Source organism: Hyla sarda, chromosome 2 (genome assembly GCF_029499605.1).
Source record: "Hyla sarda isolate aHylSar1 chromosome 2, aHylSar1.hap1, whole genome shotgun sequence".
NCBI classification, from domain to species: Eukaryota; Metazoa; Chordata; class Amphibia; order Anura; family Hylidae; genus Hyla; species Hyla sarda.
This window is the reverse complement of record NC_079190.1, coordinates 218,783,135-218,810,790: the sequence shown is the minus strand read 5'-3', so window position 1 is coordinate 218,810,790 and position 27,656 is coordinate 218,783,135. Positions and strand designations below refer to the sequence as shown.

At 43.3% G+C, this 27,656-nt stretch overlaps 1 protein-coding gene across 1 annotated transcript in view; it reads left to right on the top strand.

Moving 5' to 3' along the window:
- P2RX1 (purinergic receptor P2X 1) overlaps window positions 1-27,656 on the top strand; it is a 199,617-nt gene that overhangs the window by 28,137 nt on the left and 143,824 nt on the right. The gene's annotated exons all lie outside the window — the stretch shown is intronic.

Genomic DNA, 27,656 nt, shown 5'->3' with positions numbered 1-27,656 from the left:
GGCTGGAGATATTTCAATAACTGGTACACATATTACAGGTCGGGATATGAGGACGGGATGGGAGGTCAAGATAGGAGGATGAAATAGGAGGACCCCCATTTGCCAGGGTCGGGGATTTTGTTTAAAGTCCCATACAAGTCTATGGGAAATATATATTACTGCATAACTTTCAAACGGCTGGAGATATTTCGATAATACTTGGTCACATGTTACTTATATGTCCACTTAAAATATAGGATAGTTAATTTAACCCTTAATTACCCCTATTTGTGAGGGTTGGGTTTTTTGTTTAAAGTCCCATGCAAATCAATGGGAAATGTATGTTTCCACATACCGTATATACTCGAGTATAAGCCGAGTTTTTAGCACGATTTTTCGTGCTGGAAACACCCCCCTCAGCTTATACTCGAGTGAACTCTCCGCCCTCAGTGGTCTTCCACCTGCGGACCTCCAGATGTTTCAAAACTACAACTCCCAGCAAGCCCGGGCAGCCATCGGCTGTCCGGGCTTGCTGGGTTGTTGTAGTTTTGAAACCTCTGGAGGTCCGCAGGTTGAAGACCACTGCGGCCTTCGACATCATCCAGCCCGACCCCCCTCTCACCCCCTTTAGTTCTGTACTCACCTCTGCTCGGCGTGACGTTAGGGTGCGCTGGTCCGGTGCTGCAGGACTATCCGGTGGGGAGGTCGTCCGGTGGGATAGTGGTTCCGGGCTGCCATCTTCACCGGAGGGCCTCTTCTCCGCGCTTCGGGCCCGGCCCCGGAATAGTCAAGTTACCAACCAATAGTCACGTTACCACCCTCTGCGTCGTCAAGACAATGTCTCTATTCCGGGCCCGAAGCGCGGAGAAGAGGCCTCCCCGGTGAAGTTGGCAGCCCGGAACCACTATCCCACCGGACGACCTCCCCACCGGACAGTCCTGCAGCACCGGACAAGCGCACCCAAACGTCCCGCCGAGCGGAGGTGAGTACAAAACTAAAGGGGGTGAGAGGGGGCTGGATGATGTTGAAGGCCGCAGTGGTGTTCAACCTGCGGACCTCCAGAGGTTTCAAAACTACAACTCCCAGCAAGCCCGGACAGCCGATGGCTGCCCGGGCTTGCTGGGAGTTGTAGTTTTGAAACCTCTGGAGGTCTGCAGGTTGAAGACCACTGTATCAGACATTGACAAGCGGTGATTATGAAGGTGGGGGGGGGCTGATGACATGTGGTGATGATGACAAGGGGATGATGAAGGGGGGGTGTGGGATTATGACAAGGGGATGATGAAGGGGGGGATGATGAAGGGGGGTGTGGGATGATGACAAGGGGATTATGAAGGGGGGTGTGGGATGATGACAAGGGGATGATGAAGGGGGGTGTGGGATGATGACAAGGGGATGATGAAGGGGGAGTGTGGGATGATGACAAGGGGATGATGAAGGGGGGGGTGTGGGATGATGACAAGGGGATGATGAAGGGGGGGTGTGGGATGATGACAAGGGGATGATGAAGGGGGGGTGGGATGATGACAAGGGGATGATGAAGGGGGGGTGGGATGATGACAAGGGGATGATGAAGGGGGGTGTGGGATGATGAAGGGGAGTGTGGGATGATGACAAGGGGATGATGAAGGGGGGGTGTGGGGTGATGACAAGGGGATGATGAAGGGGGGTGTGGGGTGATGACAAGGGGATGATGAAGGGGGGTGTGGGGTGATGACAAGGGGATGATGAAGGGGGGGTGTGGGATGATGACAAGGGGATGATAAAGGGGGGGTGGGATGATGACAAGGGGATGATGAAGGGGGGGGTGATGACAAGGGGATGATGAAGGGGGGGTGTGGGATGATGACAAGGGGATGATGAAGGGGGGTGTGGGATGATGACAAGGGGATGATGAAGGGAGGTGTGGGATGATGACAAGGGGATGATGAAGGGGGTGTGTGGGATGATGACAAGGGGATGATGAAGGGGGGGTGTGGGATGATGACAAGGGGATGATGAAGGGGGGGTGTGGGATGATGACAAGGGGATGATGAAGGGGGGGTGTGGGATGAGGGATGATGACAAGGGGATGATGAAGGGGGGTGTGGGATGATGACAAGGGGATGATGAAGGGGGGGTGTGGGATGATGACAGGCAGTGATGATGAAGGGGGGATGATGACAGGGGGGATGATGTATTTCCCACCCTAGGCTTATACTCGAGTCAATAACTTTTCCTGGGATTTTGGGGTAAAATTAGGGGCCTCGGCTTATATTTGGGTCGGCTTATACTCGAGTATATACCGTAACTTCCGTACGGCTGGAGATATTTCAATACCTGGAACACATATTATGGGACGGGATATGAGGTCGGGATAGGACGTTGAGATAGGAGGATGGGATAGGAAGTCGGTCAAGGAGGTCAGGGCTAGGAAGCCGGGATAGGAGGTCGAGATAGGAGGTCGAGATAGGAGGTCGATATATGAGGACAGGAAAGGAGGTCGGGATATGAGGACGGGATATGGGGTTGGGGTATGACAACAATATATGAGGACGGGATATGAAGTCAAAAGCTTCCTCTGCTGATTTTCCTCCACAACAAGGATTAGAAAGGAAAAACCGGGCAACGCCGGGTACTCAGCTAGTCTATATATATAAAACTCAATAATGTGGGTGTGTGTGTTCCACAATCATGTCCAAACGGCTAAAGATATTAACATGTAACTTGGCACACATGTTTCTTATATGTCAACAACAAACATAGTATATGTGATTTAACCCTTACTCAACCCCATTTGCCAGTGTCAGGGTTTTTGTTTAAAGTCCCATACAAGTCTATGGGAAATATATGTTACTGCATAATTTCCAAACGGCTGGAGATATTTCGATAATACTTGGTCACATGTTACTTATATGTCCACTTAAAATATAGGATAGTTCATTTAACCCTTACTACCCCCATTTGTGAGGGTCGGGGTTTTTGTTTAAAGTCCCATGCAAATCTACAGGAAATGTATGTAGAAGACAGGATATGAGGATGGGACATAAGGACGGGATATGAGGACAGCATGTGAGGATGGCATATGAAGTCGGGATAGGAGGTCGGGATAGGAGGATGGGATAGGGGGAGAGGATAGGAGGTCGGGATAGGAGGTCGGGCTATGAGGATGGGCTATGAGATCGGGCTATGAGGTCGGGATATGAGGATGGGATATGAGGTCGCGATAGGAGGACAGGATAGGAGATTGTGATTTGAGGACGGGATAGGAGGACGGGATAGTAGGACCGGATATGAGGTCGAGATAGGAGGATGGGATAGGAGGTTGTGATATGAGGACGGGATAGGAGAACAGTATATGAGGTTGAGATAGGAGGACGGGATAGGAGGTCATGATAGGAGGACTGGATAGGAGGTCAGGATAGGAGGTTGGGATATGAGGTCGAGATATGAGGACGGGATATAAGGTCGGGATATGAGGACAGGAATGAGGTTGAGATATGAGGACGGGATATGGGGACAGGATATGGGGTTGGGATATGATAACAATATATGAGGATGGAATATGAAGTCAAAAGCTTCCTCCTTTGTTGATTTTCCTCCCCAACAAGGATTAGGAAGGAAAAACCGGGCAAGTATACCAATAATAAAAGTATTCTGCTGCTGGTGATCTTTAAAATTGGTTTAGACGACTATGTTCTAATAGAGAAGTTTAGATTAACTTTGAGGTGTTTGTAGCAGATTTTATTTTGTCAGTGAACCAACTGCAGTGTAGTGATGCCCCCACTGTATCATTGTTAGAGAGTGCTTGCATTAAAGAATAGAGCAATTTATGAGGTTCACATGTTCACACATGCAGGTGAACGTACTTTTTTGAACCCACTTCTCATTTTGGCTGAAATTGTGATGGAAATGTGAGATTTTGCAGTATTGTCTGTTCACACAGGTGGATTTAATTGCGACATAGTAGCAGGTTTCCTGCTACGAGTTTGAACTGGGATGGGCTCTCTGTGGCAGACCCCACTGTAGTCATTGTAATCTGCTGCAGATTTTCAAAAGCAGAAATTCCACTGCCAAAAACCTGCCACGGAGAGCCTGCACCGATTCAAACTCGCAGCAGGGAACACACTGCTATCTCACCATTAAATCTGCCCATGTGAACAGGCCCTAGAACTGATATTTTGTTTCCCCTTTTCTGCCTAATGAACGTTTATATAAGTTTTAAAGGCTATATCAATTTGTTGTGTAGCTACAGTGGGGATCAAAAGTTTGGGCACTCCAGATAAAAATTTGTATTACTGTGCATAAAGAAGCCAAGGAAAGATGGAAAAATCTCCAAAAGGCATCAAATTACAGAATAGACATTCTTATAGTATGTCAACAAAAGTTAGATTTTATTTCCATCATTTACACTTTGAAATTAACAGAAAACAAAAAAATGGCGTCTGCCCCCTTTGGCAAGTATCACAGCTTGTAAACGCTTTCTGTAGCCAGCCAAAAGTCTTTCAATTCTTGTTTGAGGTATCTTTGCCCATTCTTCCTTACAAAAGTCTTCCAGTTCTTTGAGATTTCTGTGCTGCCTATCATGCACTGCTCTTTTAAGGTCTATCCATAGATTTTCAATTATGTTGAGGTCAGGAGATTGTGAAGGCCATGGCAAAACCTTCAGTTTACGCCTCTTGATGTAATCCCCCTGTGGATTTCGAGGTGTGTTTAGGATCATTATCCATTTGTAGAAGCCATCCTCTCTTTAACTTCAGCTTTTTCACAGATGGCATCAAGTTAGCATCCAAAATTTGCTGACATTTTATTGAATCCATTTTTCCTTCTACTCGTGAGATGTTCCCTGTGCCACTGAGTGCAATACAACCCCAAAGCATGATTGATCCACCCCCATGCTTAACAGTTGGACAGAGGTTCTTTTCATTAAATTCTGTTCCCCTTCTTCTCCAAATGTACTTTTGCTCATTCCGGCCAAAAAGTTCAATTTTAACCTCATCGGTCCACAGAACTTGCTTCCAAAATGCATCAGGCTTTTCTATATGTTCATTTGCAAAGTTCAAACGCAATTTTTTGTGGTGAGGACGTAGAAGAGGTTTTCTTCTGATGACTCTTCCATGAAGACCATATTTGTACAAGTATCTCTTTATAGTGGAATAGTGTACCACAACTCCAGTGTCTGCCAGATCTTTCTGGAGGGATTGTGCAGTCAAAGTGGGTTTTGAATAGTTTTTCTCACAATCCTACGAGCTGCTCTGTCTGATATTTTTCTTGGTCTTCCAGATCTTGCTTTAACTTCCATTGTTCCTGATGACTGCCATTTCTTAATTACAGTCTGAACAGAGGATACTGACATCTGAAAACATTTTGCTATCTTCTTATAGCCTTCTCCAGCTTTGTGAGCGTCAACTATTTACAGTTTCAGATTTCTAGACAACTGCTTAGAAGAATCCATGGTGCTGATTGTTGGGGCAAGGTCAGATGAGTCTGGGCATTGACATCACCTGGTCTTCCCAGATGATGATTGAGAACAATTCATGACACTGGCAGGTCTCAGCTTTGCAAAGGGGGCAGTGTAGGCTACAAATTCTGCAGGGTGCCCAAACTTTTGCAGATGCCATTTTTTTGTTTTCTGTTATTTTGAAAGTGTAAATGATGAAAATAAAATCTAACTTTTATTGACATATTATAAGAATGTCTAATCTGTAATTTGATGCCTTTTGGAGATTTTTCCATCTTTCCTCTCCTTCTTTATGCACATTAATACAAATTTTTACTTGGGGTGCCCAAACTTTTGATCCCCACTGTATAGTAGATAGATCTCCCATGGACAAGTCCTTACATTTAGCAATAGTCACTTAGTGAGAGATTTAACATAACCTGCACAGAGGAAAAGCGTTACAGCTGCCCATAGCAACCAGATTGCTTCTTTAATTTTTAGAAAGGCCTCTGATTGGTTGTTATGGGTAACTGGACAATGAATTAATGAATGACTAGAGGTATAGAGCTAAAATAATTCTGATCAAGCGAATAAGTGAGGCTGCAGTACCAAGTATAGCAACTTGTATGAAGAGCCCTAAGGAACTATATAAACATTCATAGGGATGTGATTTTCATGCATTCCCCCCCCCCCCCTTCAAAGTGCCATCCATTTTAATGTTCCCCCTAATATACCTACATTATTGCAGAGCACAAATAACAAGGCAGACTCTCTAAAAAGTGTAATTTATAGAGATAAAATGTGATCTGTGAAATAAAAAGAAACAAAGGTGATTTTGTTTATAATAAATAGACATAAGAGGGCATTGTGTAGAGAGATTTAGAGAAAAGCAGAGTTCCTGCAGTAGAAAAGGATATCTGTATAATAACTATCAACATCAATTATGTAAGGTGGTAGAGGAAACCATCATGCTTATATAGCGGTATAATAAGAAATGTATGTCAGTGCTGAGAGGTATTTTGGCCTTTAGTAGCCACATTCATTCAAGAAACAGAATGTGTCACAGCAAAACTGGAATTTTAATTATCACCCCTAGGGATTGACTTGCCTAATGTCCAAAAACCAAAGAAGATTACTGGAAACAATTATGAGGGTTTATAAAACTTAATGCACAATTGCCTAGTTCCGTTTCTTACTTTTGTTGTTTTCCACACACACACATAAAAAATTGACTGAGAATTTAGCAGGACAAAATCATATTGAAACACGAGTTCCATATTAAACATGAACTCTATTATACTGGAATTTTGGAATTTAATAATCTAATAAATATAATATATACTATGACATACCAAATGAGATGAGTATAGGTCCTTATCCTTGCACTGTTTTTAAAGGGGTACTCCGGTCCTAAGACATCTTATCCCCTATCCAAAGGATAGGGGATAAGATGCCTGATCGAGGGGGCCCACCGCTGGGGACCCCCATAATCTTTCATGCAGCACCCCGCTATCATCAGCCGCTGGAGCAAACATCGCTCCGGGTCTGATGAATCACGATCACAGGGCCAGAGTATCGTGATGTCACGCCTCCGCCCCCCGTGTGACGTCACACTCCGCACCCTCAATGCAAGCCTATGGGAGGGGGCGTGACAGCTGCCACGCCTCCTCCCATAGGCTTGTATTGAGGGGGCAGAGTGTGACATCACACAGGGGCGGAGCCGAGGCATCACAATATTCCGGCCCCGTGATCGTGATGTATCGTTGTTCGCTCCGGAGGCTGATGATAGCAGGGTGCTGCATGAAAGATTGTAGGGGTCCCCAGCGGTGGGACCCCTGCGATCAGGCATCTTATCCCCTATCCTTGTCATAGGGGATAAGATGTCTTAGGGCCGGAGTACCCCTTTAAGATAGCCATAAACATTATATAAATGTCAGATTATCCTGATGATTTTGGTGGAATTGTTCAACAATTTGTATTAGATTTTAACATTTCTAATTCACTGATCTGAGCAAGATACTGTAAGCCTCTGGCAAAAAACAGTAGGATCACTCAAAAAAATGGTCTCAGTAAATCCCTATCATGCTGCTATACACACACCTAGCCATGCCCATTGGAGACCATGTGACTTATGACATACTGTCTCTGGCCACAATGAATGTTGGGAAAGGTCAGAGACAAGATTCAAATAATAAGACTTGCACTACAGCACTTCCGGGTGTGGTTCCTGTACATGAAAATGGGACAAAGAGGCACACCAAGCTAATAGAGGCATATTACACAGTATTAGAACTTGTATCATGGGCTGAAAGGCTGACGTAAAGAAAATCATGGAATACCTCCTTAACCTCTAAAATGCAGCAAATCTTGTTTTTCTCTCCTCTAAGACCTATAACATTTTTCCTTTTAGGGCCTATTTTTAACCCTTTTTAAACCATATAATTAAGTATTAAAAATAGCAATTATTAATTAAATTAAATAAAAAATGCAATTGCACATTTTTTGTGAGGCATCCATTTATTTTTTGTTCCCTATGTGGCAAAGCTAAGCATTGACCACTAGCCTCTTTACAAAGCCACAGCCGTGGCGAAACGTTGAGGGGCACTGTGTCTGTGACTTTAACTACTGTGTACGTAAGCCATAATGATAGGCATCTGCTGTTGAGAGGCTTTCATATACATGCTGTGATAACAATATTGAGTACTGATGTGATCGGACAGAACTATTTAACCTAGATCCCTTTAGAGCAGACCTGGGCATTGTACGGCCCGCGGGCCACATACGGCCCTTTGATTGGCTCTGACCGGCCCGCGCTGACTTTCGGCCGTACAATGCCCAGGTCTCAACCAGCCTGTGCACTGAGCTCTCGTGCGATGACAGGAAGTGCTGACAGGAAGAGGGAGGGGGCGTGCACTCTCTCCCCTCCCCCGCCTTCTCTCTGCCGTGCAGTCTTAGAACCTCTGAAGGCAGAGGAGAGGCCGTGTATCCTGTCTCCCTCCGCCCCCTCCCCTCAGCTCTAAACTCTGTCCGGGTGAGTGTTTCTGTGTTGTCTGTGTATATATGTGTCTGTGTGTATATATGTGTCTGTGTATATATGTGTCTGTATATATGTGTCTGTGTATATATATGTGTCTGTGTATATATGTGTCTGTATATATGTGTCTGTGTATATATGTGTCTGTGTATATATGTGTCTGTGTGTGGGCGGTTGAGCTGCCTAATCTGGGGGACAACTATGCTCCTAATCTAGGGGCCAACTATGCTGCCTAATCTGGGGGACAACTATGCTCCTAATCTAGTGGACAACTATGCTCCTAATCTGTGGGACAACTATGCTGCCTAATCTGTGGGACAACTATGCTGCCTAATCTGGGGGACAACTATGCTCCTAATCTGGGGGACAACTATGCTCCTAATCTGGGGGACAACTATGCTCCTAATCTGGGGGACAACTATGCTCCTAATCTGGGGGACAACTATGCTCCTAATCTGGGGGACAACTATGCTGCCTAATCTGGGGGACAACTATGCTGCCTAATCTGGGGGACAACTATGCTCCTAATCTGGGGGACAACTATGCTCCTAATCAGGGGGACAACTATGCTGCTAATCTGGGGGACAACTATGCTCCTAATCTGGGGGACAACTATGCTCCTAATCTGGGGGACAACTATGCTCCTAATCTGGGGGACAACTATGCTAATCTGGGGGAAAACTATGCTCCTAATCTGGGGGACAACTATGCTCCTATTCTGGGGGACAACTATGCTCCTATTCTGGGGGACAACTATGCTCCTAATCTAGGGGACAACTATGCTCCTATTCTGGGGGACAACTATGCTAATCTGGGTGAAAACAATGCTAATCTTGGGGACAACTATGCTGCGTAATCTGGGGGACAACTGCTGCCTAATCTGGGGGACAACTATGCTGCCTAATCTGGGGGACAACTATGCTCCTAATCTATGCTCCTAATCTGGGGGACAACTATGCTCCTAATCTGGGGGACAACTATGCTCCTAATCTGGGGGACAACTATGCTGCCTAATCTGGGGGACAACTATGTTTCTAATCTGGGGGACAACTATGCTCCTAATCTGGGGGACAACTATGCTGCTAATCTGGGGGACAACTATGCTCCTAATCTGGGGGACAACTATGCTAATCTGGGGGAAAACTATGCTCCTAATCTGGGGGACAACTATGCTCCTATTCTGGGGGACAACTATGCTCCTAATCTAGGGGACAACTATGCTCCTATTCTGGGGGACAACTATGCTAATCTGGGTGAAAACAATGCTAATCTTGGGGACAACTATGCTGCGTAATCTGGGGGACAACTGCTGCCTAATCTGGGGGACAACTATGCTGCCTAATCTGGGGGACAACTATGCTCCTAATCTATGCTCCTAATCTGGGGGACAACTATGCTCCTAATCTGGGGGACAACTATGCTCCTAATCTGGGGGACAACTATGCTGCCTAATCTGGGGGACAACTATGTTTCTAATCTGGGGGACAACTGTGCTCCTAATCTGGGGGACAACTATGCTCCTAATCAGGGGGACAACTATGCTGCTAATCTGGGGGACAACTATGCTCCTAATCTGGGGGACAACTATGCTAATCTGGGGGACAACTATGCTCCTAATCTGGGGGACAACTATGCTAATCTGGGGGAAAACTATGCTCCTAATCTGGGGGACAACTATGCTTCTATTCTGGGGGACAACTATGCTCCTAATCTAGGGGACAACTATGCTCCTATTCTGGGGGACAACTATGCTAATCTGGGTGAAAACAATGCTAATCTTGGGGACAACTATGCTGCGTAATCTGGGGGACAACTGCTGCCTAATCTGGGGGACAACTATGCTGCCTAATCTGGGGGACAACTATGCTCCTAATCTATGCTCCTAATCTGGGGGACAACTATGCTCCTAATCTAGGGGACAACTATGCTGCCTAATCTAGGGGACAACTATGCTCCTAATCTTGGGGACAACTATGCTCCTAATCTGGGGGCAACTATGCTCCTAATCAGGGGGACAACTATGCTGCTAATCTGGGGGACAACTATGCTCCTAATCTGGGGGACAACTATGCTAATCTGGGGGAAAACTATGCTGCCTAATCTGGGGGAAAACTACCCGGCCCTTCCCAATTTTTTAGTTTCTAATGTGGCCCCATGGAAAAAATAATTGCCCACCCCTGCTTTAGAGGGACAGTATGCACACAGCATTTTAGTCTTGTGTGTTTAATGTTCTTTTTTTTTTCCCCACTAATGAAGATAAGATAGTTCACTTTTCAGTTGGTTGGTAAATTTGGGGAATCAGTGGCCACCAAGGTGGTTTATAGTAAATTCTATGTGGCAAAACTGGCATAATAAAGTTACTATACGGATCAGTACAAGAACAGCGATACCCATTTAGAAAATAGTTTGTTATGTCTTAATATTTCAGAGGTTTTTCGCATGTGAGAATACCTACAACACATTTTTGGGAGTTTAGATATTTTAGATATGTTACAAGGAGGGATTTTCTTTTTCTTTAATATATTTTTAAAAACATTATGTCAGCTCTTTCTCACAATATTTTAGTCCCCATAAAGGACTTGTACAAGTGATCGTTCTGCATAGTTCCACAGAAGCTGCAGACTGTGTAAAAAAAAAAAAAGCCTGTACCATATGTAATTACATCCATATGTAATTACAAATGTGCACCACCATACAAAAATGATCCATAGGAAAAGCTGTGACATATATTCGCTTTTAATTCCTACTGAAGAAAGGGTTGTGCGCTATCTGCAATAGAACCCTGAAACGCGTCTAGGACATTCATATAATATCGCACTCAAACACAAAGTGTGAATCTGGCACCAGTACCTGGAAAAGACTGAGACCAGTAAAACTTCACCTCTAAATCCATTCCGGACTTTCTCTATGCTTGCCACGATCTGAGCCGAAATCCTGCTGTGAGAGATCAATCTGTTCACCCGCCCAGGACTCCATCATCACATCACGAGGGACGTCATACAATCCAGCGGTACCCCCTTTGTTAACAACAGTGCGGAGATCAGGGGAGACGCTCTGCCAAGCGCACCCACAGAGGCATCCACTCTGCCAGCAGAGATACCTTCTGCCAACACCTCCACACGAGGTATACCATAGAGGACATCGTATGCAGAGTCCCACAGGAGCGGGTGAGCTATACTACCAGCAGCATTATCTGTTTGAGCTCAATTAAGTAACTTTAACAACCAGCTATAAGTTACACCAGCAATTATATATTATTTGCTACAATATCATTTGCAAAGACTGTAACATTGCTCAGCAAAGGACTTGTAATAATTGTTACAGACTATCAATAATCTTTCAGACCGGAATTTTTTCAATTAGACCTCACACACATAACAAGGTCACCAGAGTGCTGGACATTATTTTACATATTTTTTTTTTTTTTTTAACCATTTTTTGATCTTTATATATATAGGGGGGGTGTCACCACTTGGGCCCAGTGGTTATCTTCATCCTGTTATATTTTATGCCAGAGGATATATAGTGCAATATATTATTTCATATATACAATTTTATTTATGTATTGAATAAAAATCGTTAACTTAAGCATCCTATGTTATTTTATTCAAACATCATTATGTACCTTTTGGGGTAGAATCCTTGAGGATTGGTTATACATTTTGTATATAATTTACAAATCTGTTTAACTTTCTGGCACCAGTTGATTCACAAAAAAAAAAAAAAAAAGTTTGCCACCGGAGCACCCCTTTAATAGTATTGGAAAGGGGAATGAAAACTGAAGGGCCAGGGCTTGGCCTGCAAGGGGTTTGCATAATAAATACACGCCCTTTTGCCCATCTGCACCAGACATAGACTGTGGTACATTCCCCTCTGTGTCTGTTTTGCAATGTATTGTGTATCGTTCTCATATAGTGACTGTGGCATCTGAGGGAATAAGCTAAAGGAGGGGAGTCCCCTCAGATGCCCCCAAACCACAATGTGATTGAAGGGTGCTATGGTGTTTTCATGGCAGCTTAGGGCTTAATAAATGCCCCTAGGCCTCCCATGGTAGCATTCCTCTTACAACCTATCAGAGCAGGAAGTAATAGGAGACTGGTAAAATCCCAATACACTGCAATATATTAGTATTCTAGTTTATTAAATGCTCAAGTGATCACAAGGTCAAGTCACCGAAGAAGACACAGTTGAATAAAGTTTTAAAAATATAAATGAGTTTATCATATCATGAATAAACAGCTGGGTTTGGAGTTGTTTCCCATCTAGGTCTCTGACAGCAAGTGCCAGCTGTATAACATAGCCAATACCGGTGGCATGGTGCAGACTACACACCTATGCCTACACCATATTTACTGCACATCTACCTTAAATTTTACGATGGATGTTGCTAAGGGGTTATTACTGATATCTGATTCTCCGGATAGGCATCAGCATCAGATCAATGGGGGTGTAACTTCTGCCACTCAAACTGATCAGCTGGTTGAATGGGCCACAACACTTTGGCGAGCTCTGGATCGTGTAAGATTAAATGATAATTAAATATCTTTGCTTATGGTGATGAAAATCTTCAGCAGTCTATGGAAAATATTGTTTTTGGAGTAGCTTATATTAACTGTGATCTTAGTATAAACATTAAAAGGTACTCCAGTGGAAAACTATTTATTTTCAAATGAACTGGTGCCAGAAAGTTAAATAGATTTGCAAATTACTTCTATTTAAAAATCTTAATCCTTTCAGTACTTATCAGTACTTATCAGGAAGTTGAGTTGTTCTTTTCTGTCTGACCACAGTCCTCTCTGTCCATATCAGGAACTGTCCATAGTAGGAGCAAATCCCCAAAGCAAACCTCTCCTGCTCTGGACAGTTCCTCATACGGACAGAGGTGTCAGCAGAGAGCACTGTGGTCAGACTGGAAAGAACTCCTGAAAGAAAAACAACTTCCTCTGTAGGATACAGCAGCTGATAAGTACTGGAAGGATAACATTTTTTAATAGAAGTAATTTACAAATCTGTTTAACTTTCTGCCACCAGTTCATTTGAATGATTTTTTTTCCACTGGAGTACCCCTTTAATATAAAGAACCTCATAATGGAAAATATTAAAAGAATCATTAGATGGGGAAAGTGAGAATGTTAATATCTGTGGCCACCAATACTTACAAGAAGATACATTGTGAAGCTCAGTATGTGTAAGTAGGTTATACGTTTCACAGTCAATATAGAAAGCAGTTCCATTAACCCGTAAGAGTACGATTTTACAGGAGAAAGCTAATTAACTGTTAATGTCCTAACTGTTATTGACTTGTTAAAGTGTCTGCAGCTCACTCACAAACTCGCAACACATTCCTCCTGTTTAAAAGAGTTCTGTAGTGAAATATAACTTATCCCTATCCAAAGGATAGGGGATAAGTTATACATCGCTGGAGGGTCTCACCGCTGGGATGCCCCTGCGATCTCCTGAACAGGGCCCCCACAGTCTGCTGGAAGGAGGCGTGCCGATCCCCGCAAGGAGAGGCGGCCGACATGCCCCATCCATGTCCGGGGTTGGAACAGCCGCTTCAGACAGACCGCCGGGGCCCCATTTGGGAAATCACAGGGGGTCCCAGCGGTCGGACGCCCCGCGATCTATAACATCTTCCCTATCCTTTGGATAGGGAATAAGTTATATTTCACTGCACTACTCCTCCGGGTGCATTCACACTTGCCTATTTTCTGTTGCAGATCTTCTACAGATTTGCTTCAGCAGATTTTGCTGCTCATTGAAGTCAGCAAAAATACGCGCGTGCGAACTCCCCCTTAGGGTATTTTTTAAAACTTTATTCGAACGTGCTGTATTTTGCTGCTGTGTATTTTCCTACCCATTGAAGTCAATGAGTAGAAAAATCAGATGCGTATTTTGCTACCCATTGACTGCAACGGGTAGGAAAATATGCATCAGCAACTACACAGAAAATACAGCATGTGTGACCATACCCTTAAGCTGTCTCTCACATGGCTTTTTTCAGAAAAATGCCACTTTTCTGTGAAATTTATAGTTGCGTTTTATTGGGGTTTTGTTTTTAATTTTGCATTTTATTTTTTTTTTCTGCATCTTGAAGTCAACTGGTAGCAAAATCAGCTGCAAAAAATACATAGCAAAATACTGCAAGTGTGACCTACCATAAATGTTTTTATATATAGTATGCTTCTTATTACAAACTTTACCTTACTTTTAGGACTAAAGGAATAAATAAACATGGCTCAAATTGACCCCTCCTGAAAAATGTGTCTACACAAATAGACATATGGTTCAATATTTCAGCTTTTATTAAACTTACCTATAAATTTATCAAATTCAACATCTGATTCAACAACTACATCACAAGATGTAAAATTAACTTTCACGTTTAAGCATGTTCTCCCTTCTTTTGGAAGAAAGTTTAGGATGTCATTTTGGCCAGGAGGGACTGGCTGAAATTCCAAAAGACTGTGGGTTATGACTCTAATAATGAAAAATTGTGACTGATGAAGGGCTGGCAAATACAAAACAAAAAAACACTGAAAACGTTCTCTAGTCTACGGCAGACTTAAGTGATAACGCCACAATGGACTACCTTGCAGCAGTAAAATTCAGCCTGAGATCTTGCTACAAATCCTTGGTTTTGCAATTCTGAAAAAAGAACCTGCATGTGTTACATGTAAATTTTGTCATGGATTGTGTCATAGATTCTCAACAGATTTTACTGTATACACTAAAAAGCTGGTGAAAGCCGCAGAGAAAATTTGTAGCATTTCTACATTGTGTTACTATTATGTTTAAACATACATAATATTAACCAGGGACATGCCTGTGTTTTTTTCATTTTTTTCTACGTTCAAAGCCATAACACATAGTGTTGAGCGGCATAGGCCATATTCGAATTCGCGAATATTCGCGAATATATGGACGAATATTCGTCATATATTCGCGAATATTCGCATATTCGTTATACCCTCGTTTTATTTTCGCATATGCGAATATTCGCATATGCGAAAATTAACATATACAAATTAACACATGCGGAAATTAGCATATGCGAAAATCAGCATATGCTAATTTTCGCATATGTGAATTTCCGCACGTCAGTCTCACACAGTAGTATTACAGCCTTCTTTACACCACACAAGCTGGAAGCAGAGAGGGATGATCACTGTGATGTGTACTGTGAAGAAAAAAAAAAAAAAAAAAAAAAACGAATATTCGTAATTACGAATATATAGCGCTATATTCGCGAAATTCGCGAATTCGCGAATATGCGATATTCGCGAATAATATTCGAATTGCGAATATTCGCGAGCAACACTAATAACACACACATTTTACATGAAGATATGTAGTGTTTAACCCCTTAATGACGAAGGATGTAAATGTAAGTCCTGGTGACGTGGTACTTAACTCACCAGGACGTACATTTACGTCCTAAGCATAACCGCGGGCATCGGAGCGATGCCCGGATCATGTGCAGCAAGTCCCGACTGTTGATCGCAGCCAGGGACCCGCCGGTAATGGGGGACATCCGCGATCCCACGGATGTCCACCATTAACCCCTCAGATGCCGTGATCAATAACCATCACGGCATCTGCAGCATCGCGGTCACTTAATTGAATGATCGGATCGCCCGCAGCACTGCCACGCCGTTCCGATCATCCAGCACGGCAGCCAGAGGTCCCCTCACCTGCCCCCGCTATCTTCCGGGAGTCTTCTGCTCTGATCTACCTTCCCGCAGACCAGAGCAGAAGATGACCTTTAACCCTGATCAGTGCTGTGTCCTATACATAGCACTGAACAGGATTAGCAATTGAATGATTGCTTTAAATAGTCCCCTATGGGGACTGTTAAAGTGTAAAAATAAAAGTAAAAAAATAAAGTAAAAAATATGTGAAAAACCCCCTCCCCCAATAAAAATGTAAATTGCCCCATTTTCCCTATTTCACCCCCAAAAAGTGTTAACATTTTTTTTTATATACATATTTGGTATCACCGCGTGCGTAAATATCTGAACTATTAAAATAAAATGTTAATGATACCGTACGGTGAACGGTGTGAACGTAAAAAAAAAAAAGTCCAAAATAGCTGCTTTTTTATAACATTTAATTCCAAATTTTTTTTAATAAAAAATGTATTAAAAGTTTTATATAAGCAAATATGGTATCAATAAAAAGTACAGATCTTGGCGCAAAAAAATGAGCCCTCATACCGCCGCTTATACGGAAAAATGAAAAAGTTATAGGTCTTCAAAATAGGGGGATCTTAAACGTACAAATTTGGTTAAAAAGTTAGCGATTTTTTTTAAGTGCAACAGTAATAGAAAAGTATGTTATCATGGGTATCATTTTAATCGTATTGACCCAAAGAATAAAGAACACGTCACTTTTACCATAAATTGTACGGCGTGAAAACGAAACCTTCCAAAATTAGCAAAATTGCGGTTTTCTTTTTAATTTCCCCACACAAATAGCATTTTTTTGGTTGCGCCATACATTTTATGTTAAAATGAGTAATGGCATTACAACGGACAACTGGTCGCGCAAAAAACATGCCCTCATATTAGTCTGTGGATGAAAATATAAAAGAGTTATGATTTTTTGAAGGCGAGGAGGAAAAAATGAAAACGTAAAAATATAATTTTCTGCGTCCTTAAGGTCCAAATGGGCTGCGTCCTTAAGGGGTTAAAGGGGTATTCCACTGGAAAACATGTTGTTGTTGTTTTTAAATCAACTGGTGCCAGGAAGTTAAACAGATTTGTAAATTACTTCTATAAAAAAATCTCAATCTTTACAGTATTTATCAGCTGCTGTATGATCCACAGTAAGTTCTTTTCTTTTTGAATTACCTTTCTGTCTGACCATAGAAAACCTATCCTGCTCTGGACAGTTCCTGACATGGACAGGGGTGTCAGCAGAGAGCACTGTGGTAAGACAGAAAGGAAATTAAAAATAAAAAAACTTCCTGTGGATCATAATGCAGCTGATAAGTACTGAAAGGATTAAGATTTTTTTAATGGAAGTAATTTACAAATCTGTTTAACTTTCTGGCACCAGGTGATTAAAAAAAAAAAAATTATAGTGGAGAACCCCTTTAATTTATATTACTTTCCTTATGGCTTAAGTTTTTATTTACTCCATTTATTCATTACAATAAATATGTTTACTTTATTGTACAGGTTAGAATGGTTAAAGAAATACTATATATGTCTATGTTAAAAAAAGTACTATGCCATAAAATTGCACTGCAACTCACAATAATCTGTAGCATAAGGTAGGCAGCAGTTCCCCCACATTAGGTAGGCAGCATAGTTCCCCCACAATAGTTAGGCAGCATATTTCCCCCACAATAGTTAGGCAGCATATTTCCCCAACATTAGGTAGGCAGCATAGTTTCCCACATTACATAGGCAGCATAGTTTCCCCACATTAGATAGGCAGCATAATTTCTCCACATTAGGAAGCATAGTTTCTCCAAATTGGATAGCATAGTTTACCCACTTTAGGTAGCATAGTTTCCCCACATTAAGTAGCAAAGTTTCCCCACATTAGGTAGCATAGTTTCCCCACATAAAGTGGCATAATTTCCCCATATTAGGTAGCATAGTTTCTTTACATTAGGCAGCATAGTTTCCCCACATTAGGCAGCATAGTTTCCCCACATTAGGTAGCATAGTTTCCCCCCGTTAGGTAGCAGTTTCCTCATATTAGGTAGCATGGTTTCCCCACATTAGGTAGCAGTTTCCCCATATTAGGTAGCATAGCCCCCCCCCCCCCCACATACAGAGACAGACAGACACACATATAGACACATTCACCTGGCCTGCGCAGCGCTTCTCCTCTCCGGCGGTGGCTGGCGAGTGAAGTCATACTGTAAGTCATACTGTAAGCCATCAAGGTGGTTATGCCGAAGGGGATCAAGTAGCCAAAGGAATCCATGCAGAGAGGAGTGGCATGGACGATGAGGAGTTTGATGTTGACGATGATGTGATGATGGACAGGACGTGGGAACCACCAAGGCATGAGCTGACGTGTTCCGAGCAGGAGGGTAATGGCAGGGTCAGCGAAGAAGAGTGTAGCCGAGGTAGGGGAAGTAAACCTGTAAAACATAACAGGCATAGGACTGCTGCTCTGATGAGCTCAGGGGATGGCGATGCTGCTGCATGTTCAGATTCTATAAAAAAAAAACATCAAGAGGAAGGGCACAGTCAGGTGGCAATATGTCGTCTCTGGAAACAGAAGGTGAGCTGTGGCCAGGGTCTGAATGTAGAAACTACATCTCTATGTAGGCATGTGTTACCACAAGGACACAAGGGATGGTCGAGACGCCCCACAATGTGAGGAAAACGCTGCTGCTGCTACTGATGATCCTCCAGATCCCTCCCAACTGACAGGCCTCTTCCACAGGCAGCACATTTTCTGGATTTTCCTCACCAGTGTTGTGCCCTCCTCCTCCCCAATCCAGTCAGTTAAAGGGGTACTCTGCCCCTAGTCATCTTATCCCCTATCCAAAGGATAGGGGATAAGATGTCAGATCGCCGCGGTCCCGCTCTGCACATAATGACGGGCAATACAGGGGCCGGAGCATCGTTACGTCACGGCTCCGCCCCTCATGACGTCACGGCCCGCCCCTTTCAATACAAGTCTATGGGAGGGGGCGTGACCGTCACGCCCCCTGCCATAGACTTGCATTAAGGGGACGGGCCGTGATGTCACGAGGGGCGGAGCCATGACGTCACGCTGCTCTGTCCCCTGTATCGTCCGTCATTATGCACAGAGCGAACTTGCTCTGTGCTGTAATGATAGCGGGGTGCCACAGCGGGGATTCCGGGGGTCCCCAGCAGCGGGACCGCAGCGATCTGACATCTTATCCCCTATCCTTTGGATAGGGGATAAGATGTCTAGGGGCTGAGTACCCCTTTAATAATTGGGGGATTCATGCCCTCCAGACAACAGTATTCTCCCAGTCACCCTGTTGTATTGTGACTAAATTATTACCTGGCCAAGTTGTTGGTGGGGGCAGGCCCTCCCATACCATCTTGTTGACTCCACGGCCTTTAGGCAAGTAATGAGGTGTGGCCAGCCCAGGTTGCACATACCTAGTCATTATTATTTTGCAAAGAAAGCCGTCCCTGCTTTGTACAATCATGTGGCGGAGAAGGTGGGCCACTCTATGAACTTGTCTCTGTGCAGAACAGTGCATGTCACGGTTGATACATGGAGTAATAGCTAAGGCCAGGGCCATATAATTGAATTTTTATTTTTATTTCTAAATTAAAAAACTTAATTGAAACATTTTCAAATTTAATTAAAAAACAACCACCTTCCTGCTACTACCAGATCCCCATCTCCTGCTGTATGCTTTTGACATATCTCCACCATCTCATGCTGTACACTAGTAACATCAGTTAGCCACCACCTGCTGTACACTGGATACTACTAGTAACACCAATCCACCATCACCCTACTTCCAGCCAGGCCTACATGTATACAACCCATCATCCCACAAAAATGGATCATTTTTGGCACACTTGGAAAAAGGTACTGCGTCTTCCCATGCCTCCATGTGCAAAACGCCGGCAGGCATCTAGCAACAACCAGGGATACTTTATGCCGCTTTAATTTGGTGTGAATAAGCCTAAAAAATGGGCGAGCTGTGATAGTTACCATGGGTTACCGCATGTCACCATAACTGAGCCTTAAAAACACTTTAAAACTACTTGAATCCCTAACAGTGTTAGACAGGGGTTCAGAGCTGTTAGGTAGTGTTGTAAACGTGTTTATGGGCTATTTCATTGCCGGTTCGAGTCGATCCGAGCAGAACCGAACTCTGAGTCCAGTGTTTCGAAGAGTTTGGCGAGTCCGGTAAACCGAACTTTTCAAAAGTTTGCTCAACTCTAATCTTGAGGGCAGGTATACTTATCTATCTATTTAAAATCCTCTCAAACAACAGTGAAGCCTGTGACAGCCTATATTTCTTTCACTAGAAATTGCAAAAACGCCTAAACTATTGCTTGAATAAGAAGGCACTCGCCATTTGTATTATGTTGTGTTCTGGGACTTAAAATAGTTAAATAAGTGAGCTTTAATACATATTCTTAGTTTTTTTTCAGCTTATGATAAGTGCAAGTATTGTGTTATCGTGATAGACTCACTAAAAAGGGTTGCAAGAAGTCATTTTCCATCGCAGGTCCTTTACTTTCTCCCATTGTATATGTTGCAGATCTTCTGCATGGGAAAAAACCTCATCAAAACTGTCACTTTTATATTTGGCTGGAGGCAGCATGAAAATACTAAAAGAAACTTATACTGACCTGTCTTGGACTGAATCAACCTCACCATATTTTTATTTTTTGGTTTACATGCTGCCTCCAGCCAAATATAAACAGATTTGATACCTCCCTTGTCATTACATGCATTACATGACTAGAGATTTGTTACAGTGTGTCACCCCAGTAGTAAGGAGATTAAGGACTCTGCCCATGCTCACCTTAAGGACTCAAAGCAATCTTTGTTTTTGCACTTTAGTTTTTTCCTCCTCACCTTCTAAAAATCATAAAGCGTTCAATTTTGTACTTACACAGAGGGCCGCCGTCAGGGGGGTACAACCCATACTCGGGTAAGGGGCCGGTAGCCCCAGGGGACCCGGACTTTTTTTTGTGTGTCAGTGAGTGACTGTCTGTCACTCACTGACCACTGGGGGCCCGCCAACTGTCCCGGATTGATCGGGACAGTCCTGTTTTTGGGGTCATGTTCCACTGTACCGGAACGGCCCCCTTCTGTCCCGCTTGTAAGCAGGCCCAGCACACCACATAGACATTTAAGGCAGCTGCCTACAGCGCACCCTTCCGAAGCCACAGCTTTGTTTTTTTTAGGAAGCCCTAAGACAACACTGGTGGGACTGCGCTCCTCTATCTAACTGCTATGCTGGCTACCGAGGAGGAGAGCGGCGTCGGCAACGTGAAAGGAAGAGGAGCCAGAGCCTGCCCTGAGGACTGGAGGGTACTGTAAAAAAAATATATATATAATATGACTTGGGGCCAAGGGCACGGGGCAGAATTCTATTGCAGTGGCAGCTAGCTGGGGCCTGCTGCCTGGGGGCAAAGGTTAAGGACTACAAGTATATGGGGCGGCGGGGGGGGGGGCAACAATTAGCAGAGAGAGGCCTACAACTAACTATATAGTTGCAAATAGTTTCCCCCAAGCCTACAACAACTATAAGGGGCAACTATTAACAGAGGGGCCCACCCAAACTATATGGAGCCCCCATATAGTTTGGGTAGGCCTCTCTGATAATCGTTGCTTTTATTCCATAATCCCTTAAAGGGGTACTCCAGTGAAAACCTTTTTTCTTTTAAATCAACTGGTGGCAGAAAGTTAAACATATTTGTAAATTACTTCTATTAAAAAATCTTAATCCTTCCAGTACTTATTAGCTGCTGAATGCTACAGAGAAAATTCCTTTCTTTTTGGAACACTGATGACATCACGAGCACAGTGCTCTCTGCTGACATCTCTGTCCATTTTAGCAACCGTGCATAGCAGATGTATGCTAAGAGCAGCATGGTGGCTCAGTGGTTAGCACTGCTGCCTTGCAGTGCTGGGGACATGGGTTCAAATCCCACTAAGGACAACAATAAATAAAGCGTTATTATTATAATAATGTCAGCAGAGAGAACTGTGCTCGTGATGTCATCAGAGAGCATTCCAAAAATTAAAGAATTTCCTCTGTAGTATTCAGCAGCTAATAAGTCAGGAAGGATTAAGATTTTTTAATAGAAGTAATTTACAAATATGTTTAACTTTCTGCCACCAGTTGATTTAAAAGAAAATAGTTTTTCACCGGAGTACCCCTTTAAGGACACAGGACATAAGTGTACGTCCTGCAACCACTTTTGAAATTTAAAGCGTGCTCAAAAGCTAAGAGTTTCATACCCAGTGGGTCCAGGCTGCTATCAGCAGGGACCCATGGCTAATGGCTGACATCACCGATCAGGCGATTAACCATTTAGATGCCTAAATGCGGTAAATTAGCTCCAGCGGGCTAATCATTACCACCGTGACTAAATCATATCCTCTAGGGATAAAATTATTGTGATAAAAATGTGTAAAAGAAAAGAAAAAAAAAGTAATTCATGTGAATAAGCCCCTTCCCTAATAAAAGTTTGAATCATCCCCCTTTTCCCCTTTTTCAAATAAAATTAAACATATACATATGTGGTATCACCTCATTCATCATACATGTCCAAACTATTTAAATATAACATTAATATATTAATTTAGGTTTGGGGCGGAGTCACGGGCAGATGGGTGGAGTCGGGGTGGGCCATGGGGGGGGAGGCCCAGGCCTTAAGCTGTGTAAGGGGCTGCCATTTCTGATGGCAGCCCTACCTACAGACCCATATAAGGGCTTGTTTTTTGCGTTATTAATTGTACATTGTAATGACATAATTTATTTTATAACATAATCTGCGGTGAAACAAAAAAAAATTATTTGTGGGGTGAAATGAAAAGAAACAAACATAATTTAGCAATTTAATTTTTAGGGCTTCCGTTTCTATGCAGTGCACTTTTCGTTAAAAATGATACCTTATCTTTATTCTGTAGGTCCATTCGGGTACAGGGATACCCAATTCATATAGGTTTTATTTATTTTATTACTTAAAAAAAAAAATTCTAACTACATGCACCAAAATGTGTATGTTTAGAATTGTCATATTCTGTCCCTATAACCTTTTTATTTTTCTATGTACAGGGCTATATGATGGCTCATTTTTTGCAGTATGGTCTGTAGTTTTTATCGGTACTATTTTTGTTTTGATGGGACTTTTTGATCGCTTTTTATTAATACTTTTATGGTATATGAAGTGACCAAAAATTCTCAATTTTTGATTTTGGTATTTTGTTGCGTATACGCCTTCGACCTTGCGGTTTAGCTAACCTTATATTTTGATAGTTCGGAAATTTACGCACGTGGCGGTACCACATATGATTTTTTTTATTACATTATTTAAAATATAGGAAAAGGGGGATGATTCAAACTTCTATTTGGGGGGGGGGCTTATTCACATGTATTCTTTTTTTTTTTTTTTTTACACTTTTTTTTTAAGCCCTTACAAGGGGCAATACCATGCAATCATTTGATTACATACACTGATCAATGCTATGCCATAGCATAGCGTTGATCAGTGTTATTGGAGCTCTGCTGCTCCAGCCTGCTGGGCAGGCTTGGAACGGTAGATTGCCGATCGGACAACCAGGAGGCAGGTGAGGACCCTCCTGTCGCCCAATAAGCTGATCGGGACATTGCCATTCTGTCGTGACAGTCCCAATCAGCTCTGCTGAGCTGCCGGGATAGTTTCACTTTCACTTTAGACGCTGCAATCAAATTTGATTGCGGCATCTAAAGGGTTAATGCCGGGCATCGGCCCTATCGGCGGTGCCCGGCATTAATCCTCGGTCCTGGCTGCTTATAGCAGTCGGGACCCAGGAGGTTTGAAGCATTCTCCTCTCATAAGAACGCTTTAAACTCGGGTACCAGGACTCAGGACTTACCTTGCGTCCTTAACTGGTTAAAATACAGAAATAGCCTTGTCCACACAAGAATTTCAAAAAGGCACAACACGTATTTACTTTCTTTAAAAAAATTTTTTTTTATCAAACTACTTTCAAACCCACATGATATGAGTGAATGCACTAACTGCTTTTTAGCAACAATAGATATTTTCTCCAGTTAGCTGACACGTATATACTAACTGCAACTGAAACTTCCCCGGGTGCTCCAATGTTTGCTGGCGGTGCAATGACTCAGTTGGTACCATTTTACACATTTGGTGGGACTACAAAGGTATCCAACCATTGTGGTGTCAAATTCATGCCCAACTTAATAGTATCATAAGATATCAGATTCTCTGGGGGCTGGAGGTGGTTTTACTCCATTTGGGCCCTCAGAACATTCCTATATCAGAAAACATAGAGAATGAATACTTCTGAACTCACCTGTAAAATTTCAAATCTTTATTTCATATCATCATAAAAACAGCTGTCCGTTGCGGAGAGGGAGTGAAGGAAACATGCTGCAGCCAAAGCTGAGCGGGTGAAGCTACAATCCAGGTAAATCTGTTTCATTGGGCCTCACCTTATGTGTGGACGGTACACCTATACCTAGACGTCGCAAGTGACGTCACACTGTAGGAGGAGTAAGGCAATGTGCACCTGTGCTAAAAGTGCAGAAAAAAAGCAAACATAGTTAAAATCAAAGTTGCAATGCAAGTCCTGGATTAAAGAAACAGTTAGGGAAGTGGGATATTTATAAAAACACTGTAAGTTCATTTCGGTCATTCAGACCGAGGATCCCCATCGCGTCAGCGTTAATGTGCATGAGCCATTTAGCTTCCTGTTGACGGAGAATATTCTCTCTGGCCTATCCTCCTGTTGTGATTTTCTCATTCTCACACACTGTCAGTGACTTGTCATCACTGTTGTGTTGAGTCTTCATGTGATCAATTAGTCGGGCAGAACCCGGCCGGCTTCTTACATGACAGTGCGCTCAGCATATCATCGGCCGAGGCGGGACATCGCTGCGGCCGGTGATAGGCTGAAGGCTCTGTGACATTCCCATCCCCAGGAAGCAGTGAGAACAGCGGAGGACAGTGAGGCCAGTTCCTTAGCAACGGGGGAACGGAGGACAAAGGTAAGTTAAAGTTTGTTTTTTAATATTTGCAGCCCGGGCACAGGAATACAAAGTACAGCGCAGCGGCTGATAATTATTTGGCAGGGGGAGAGAAGCAGCGCTCGCGGGTGACATACGATTAGTCCCCCGATGTGGGGTGCAGCGCTAGGCTGATAAACCGGCGGGGGGGGGGGGGGGAGGGGGGACTTTGGGGGGGCAGAGCTGCGCCCATCACATGATGATGATGGGGGGGAGGGGGATACATACCGTTAAATACTGTGGAACTGGCATAATGTACAAAAATACCGTGATACACATTTTTGGTCATACCGCCCAGCCCTAATTTGAGGAAGGCATTAAATTACTCTTCATTGCCATTTCAGGCAATGAAGACATCATCTACAAACCTTGTGTACAGTTTCAGCTGTTTCAAAAAAGGATTATGGGAATTGTAAAAAAAAAATTTGTTCAAGGGAAGCTAGGAAGAGATTTGCGAATATGCATGCTACTGGCGTGCCCATCGCCGTGCCCGATTCTTGTGTATACCATTTGCCATCGAAGATGAAGCAGTTATTAGTCAGCACTAGTTCGAGACCTTCTTTCACAAATTCCACATATTGTGGATTTCTTTCCTGTAGCATGGAGAAATTATCCTATTACCTCAATTCCCATCTTTTGGGGAATCCGGGTATATAGGCTTTCCACATCAATGGTAGCCAGGTGGAAGGATGTTTCCCAATGGAAATGTTCAAGGATTTGGAGAAAACCGTCTGAGAAGCCAATCCAGATATTTAGAGAGGTGTTCCAAGGGTGCTCCTATGCCGGCCACTATCGGTCTTCCTGGTGGGGACTCCAAGCTTTTATGGATTTTGGGCAAGAAATACCACTGTGGTTTATTATCACGGTTTGGTATCAGCTTTTCAGATTTCTTTTTGTTTATTAAGCCCTGCTCAACACCTTTGAGTAGAAAATTCCAAAGCTTGGAGATGATCTGATTAGTGGTCAGCAGTTAAAGGACATCTGCAGTAAAATACAACTTATCCCCTATCCACAGGATAGGGGATAAGTGTCTGATCACAGGGGGCTGACCGCTGGGACCCCCCCGCGATCTCCCAAACGGGGCCCCGCATTGCCGCTCTACGTGAGCAGCTAATGCGCATAGCGTTGACCTCTCTGAGGTGGATGGTACTCCCCCTCCACATACAGTTCTATGGGAGAGGCGGGGAGGCACGAACCCTGCTTCCCCACCTTACCCACAGAGATCCATGGAGGAGGCATTTCGGTCGCGATGTTGCCCTGCAGCCGGCACGCCTCCTGCTCGGGAGAGCCGTGGCCCAGTGCAAGAGATCGTGGGGGGTCCCAGCGGTCGGACCCCCCGCGATCAAACACTTACGCATAGGGGATAAGTTGTATTTTGCTGCAGATGTCCTTTAAAGGAGAATACACTTCTGTGTTGGTAAGTTGCCGCTTGGCCTCTGTTGCTTAACATTCTTTGGACATCACAACCACACTCCTTCCCTTGTCTGCCTTTTAAATAACCAAATCTTTTCAAGATTTCAGCCACTTCATGGCTCTGAGCTCTTTATCAGAAAGATTTCTTGAGGCAGGAGGATATACAAGGGATTTAACATCTTTCATTACTTGTGCTGTGAGTATATCTAGGCTGCTTCCATGTGGAATTTGTGGTGTGAAGATAGATGGTGTACCTCCTGAAAAGGTGGTGAGATGGAGGGTATTATCTTCAGTTCTACTGTCAGTGTTCTCCATGATGACAAGGTCCAGAAGGCATTTTTGTTCTTGAACTGAAAAGGTGTTGGGGGCAAAGAAGCCTAATGGTCCGATGGTTGCTGGTACTTCCCGCTCCTTGGTGGTTGCCGAGTCACTGTCTTTTTTTATTGCTGCTCATTTCAAAGTGCTTAAACAGATTCATCCGTCGCACTCCTTTCAAGAGATCAACTTCAAATGCTACTGGATCAAATGTTCTAGTTTTGCAGAAATTTAAGTCTTTGGTTAATAATTTAATGCAATCCTCATTCAGAACTGTATCTGACAAATTGATAATAGTAGATGGATTTAGTTCTTCTTGTTCCATGTTACTTTTCTTTGTGGTCACTGTTTTTTTGCCTCTGCCCACGTCTTCAGGCGGGGCTCTGGTGTTTTTTAGCTCTTCTCTCTGTGTGAATTCCGGGTTGATTTTCTCTTGTCCTTACGTCCTCCACAGAGCTGGAATCTGTATCAGAGGTCCAGTAATCTCTGTTCCTTGTTTTATTTTTAGGAATTATTTTTTTGGACTAGGGGGTACATCTTTTAGATTGTTTTTCTTGTTGCCATGTGAAAACGTGATCGTTTTCATAGTCTGCCTTATCTCTAAGGAATTTGTCCTTTTTCCTTACCTTTATTTCAGCCTGTATCGGAATTAGCTTTTTCTCCAATTTTCGCAGGAAGGGCTGTTATTGGCCTTTGGTTAGTCGTTTCCTTAGTTCTATTTTGCATTTGAATGCAGAGACTTGTGTCATACCTGCATATTGGGGGTAGTAGTTTGGTCTCTC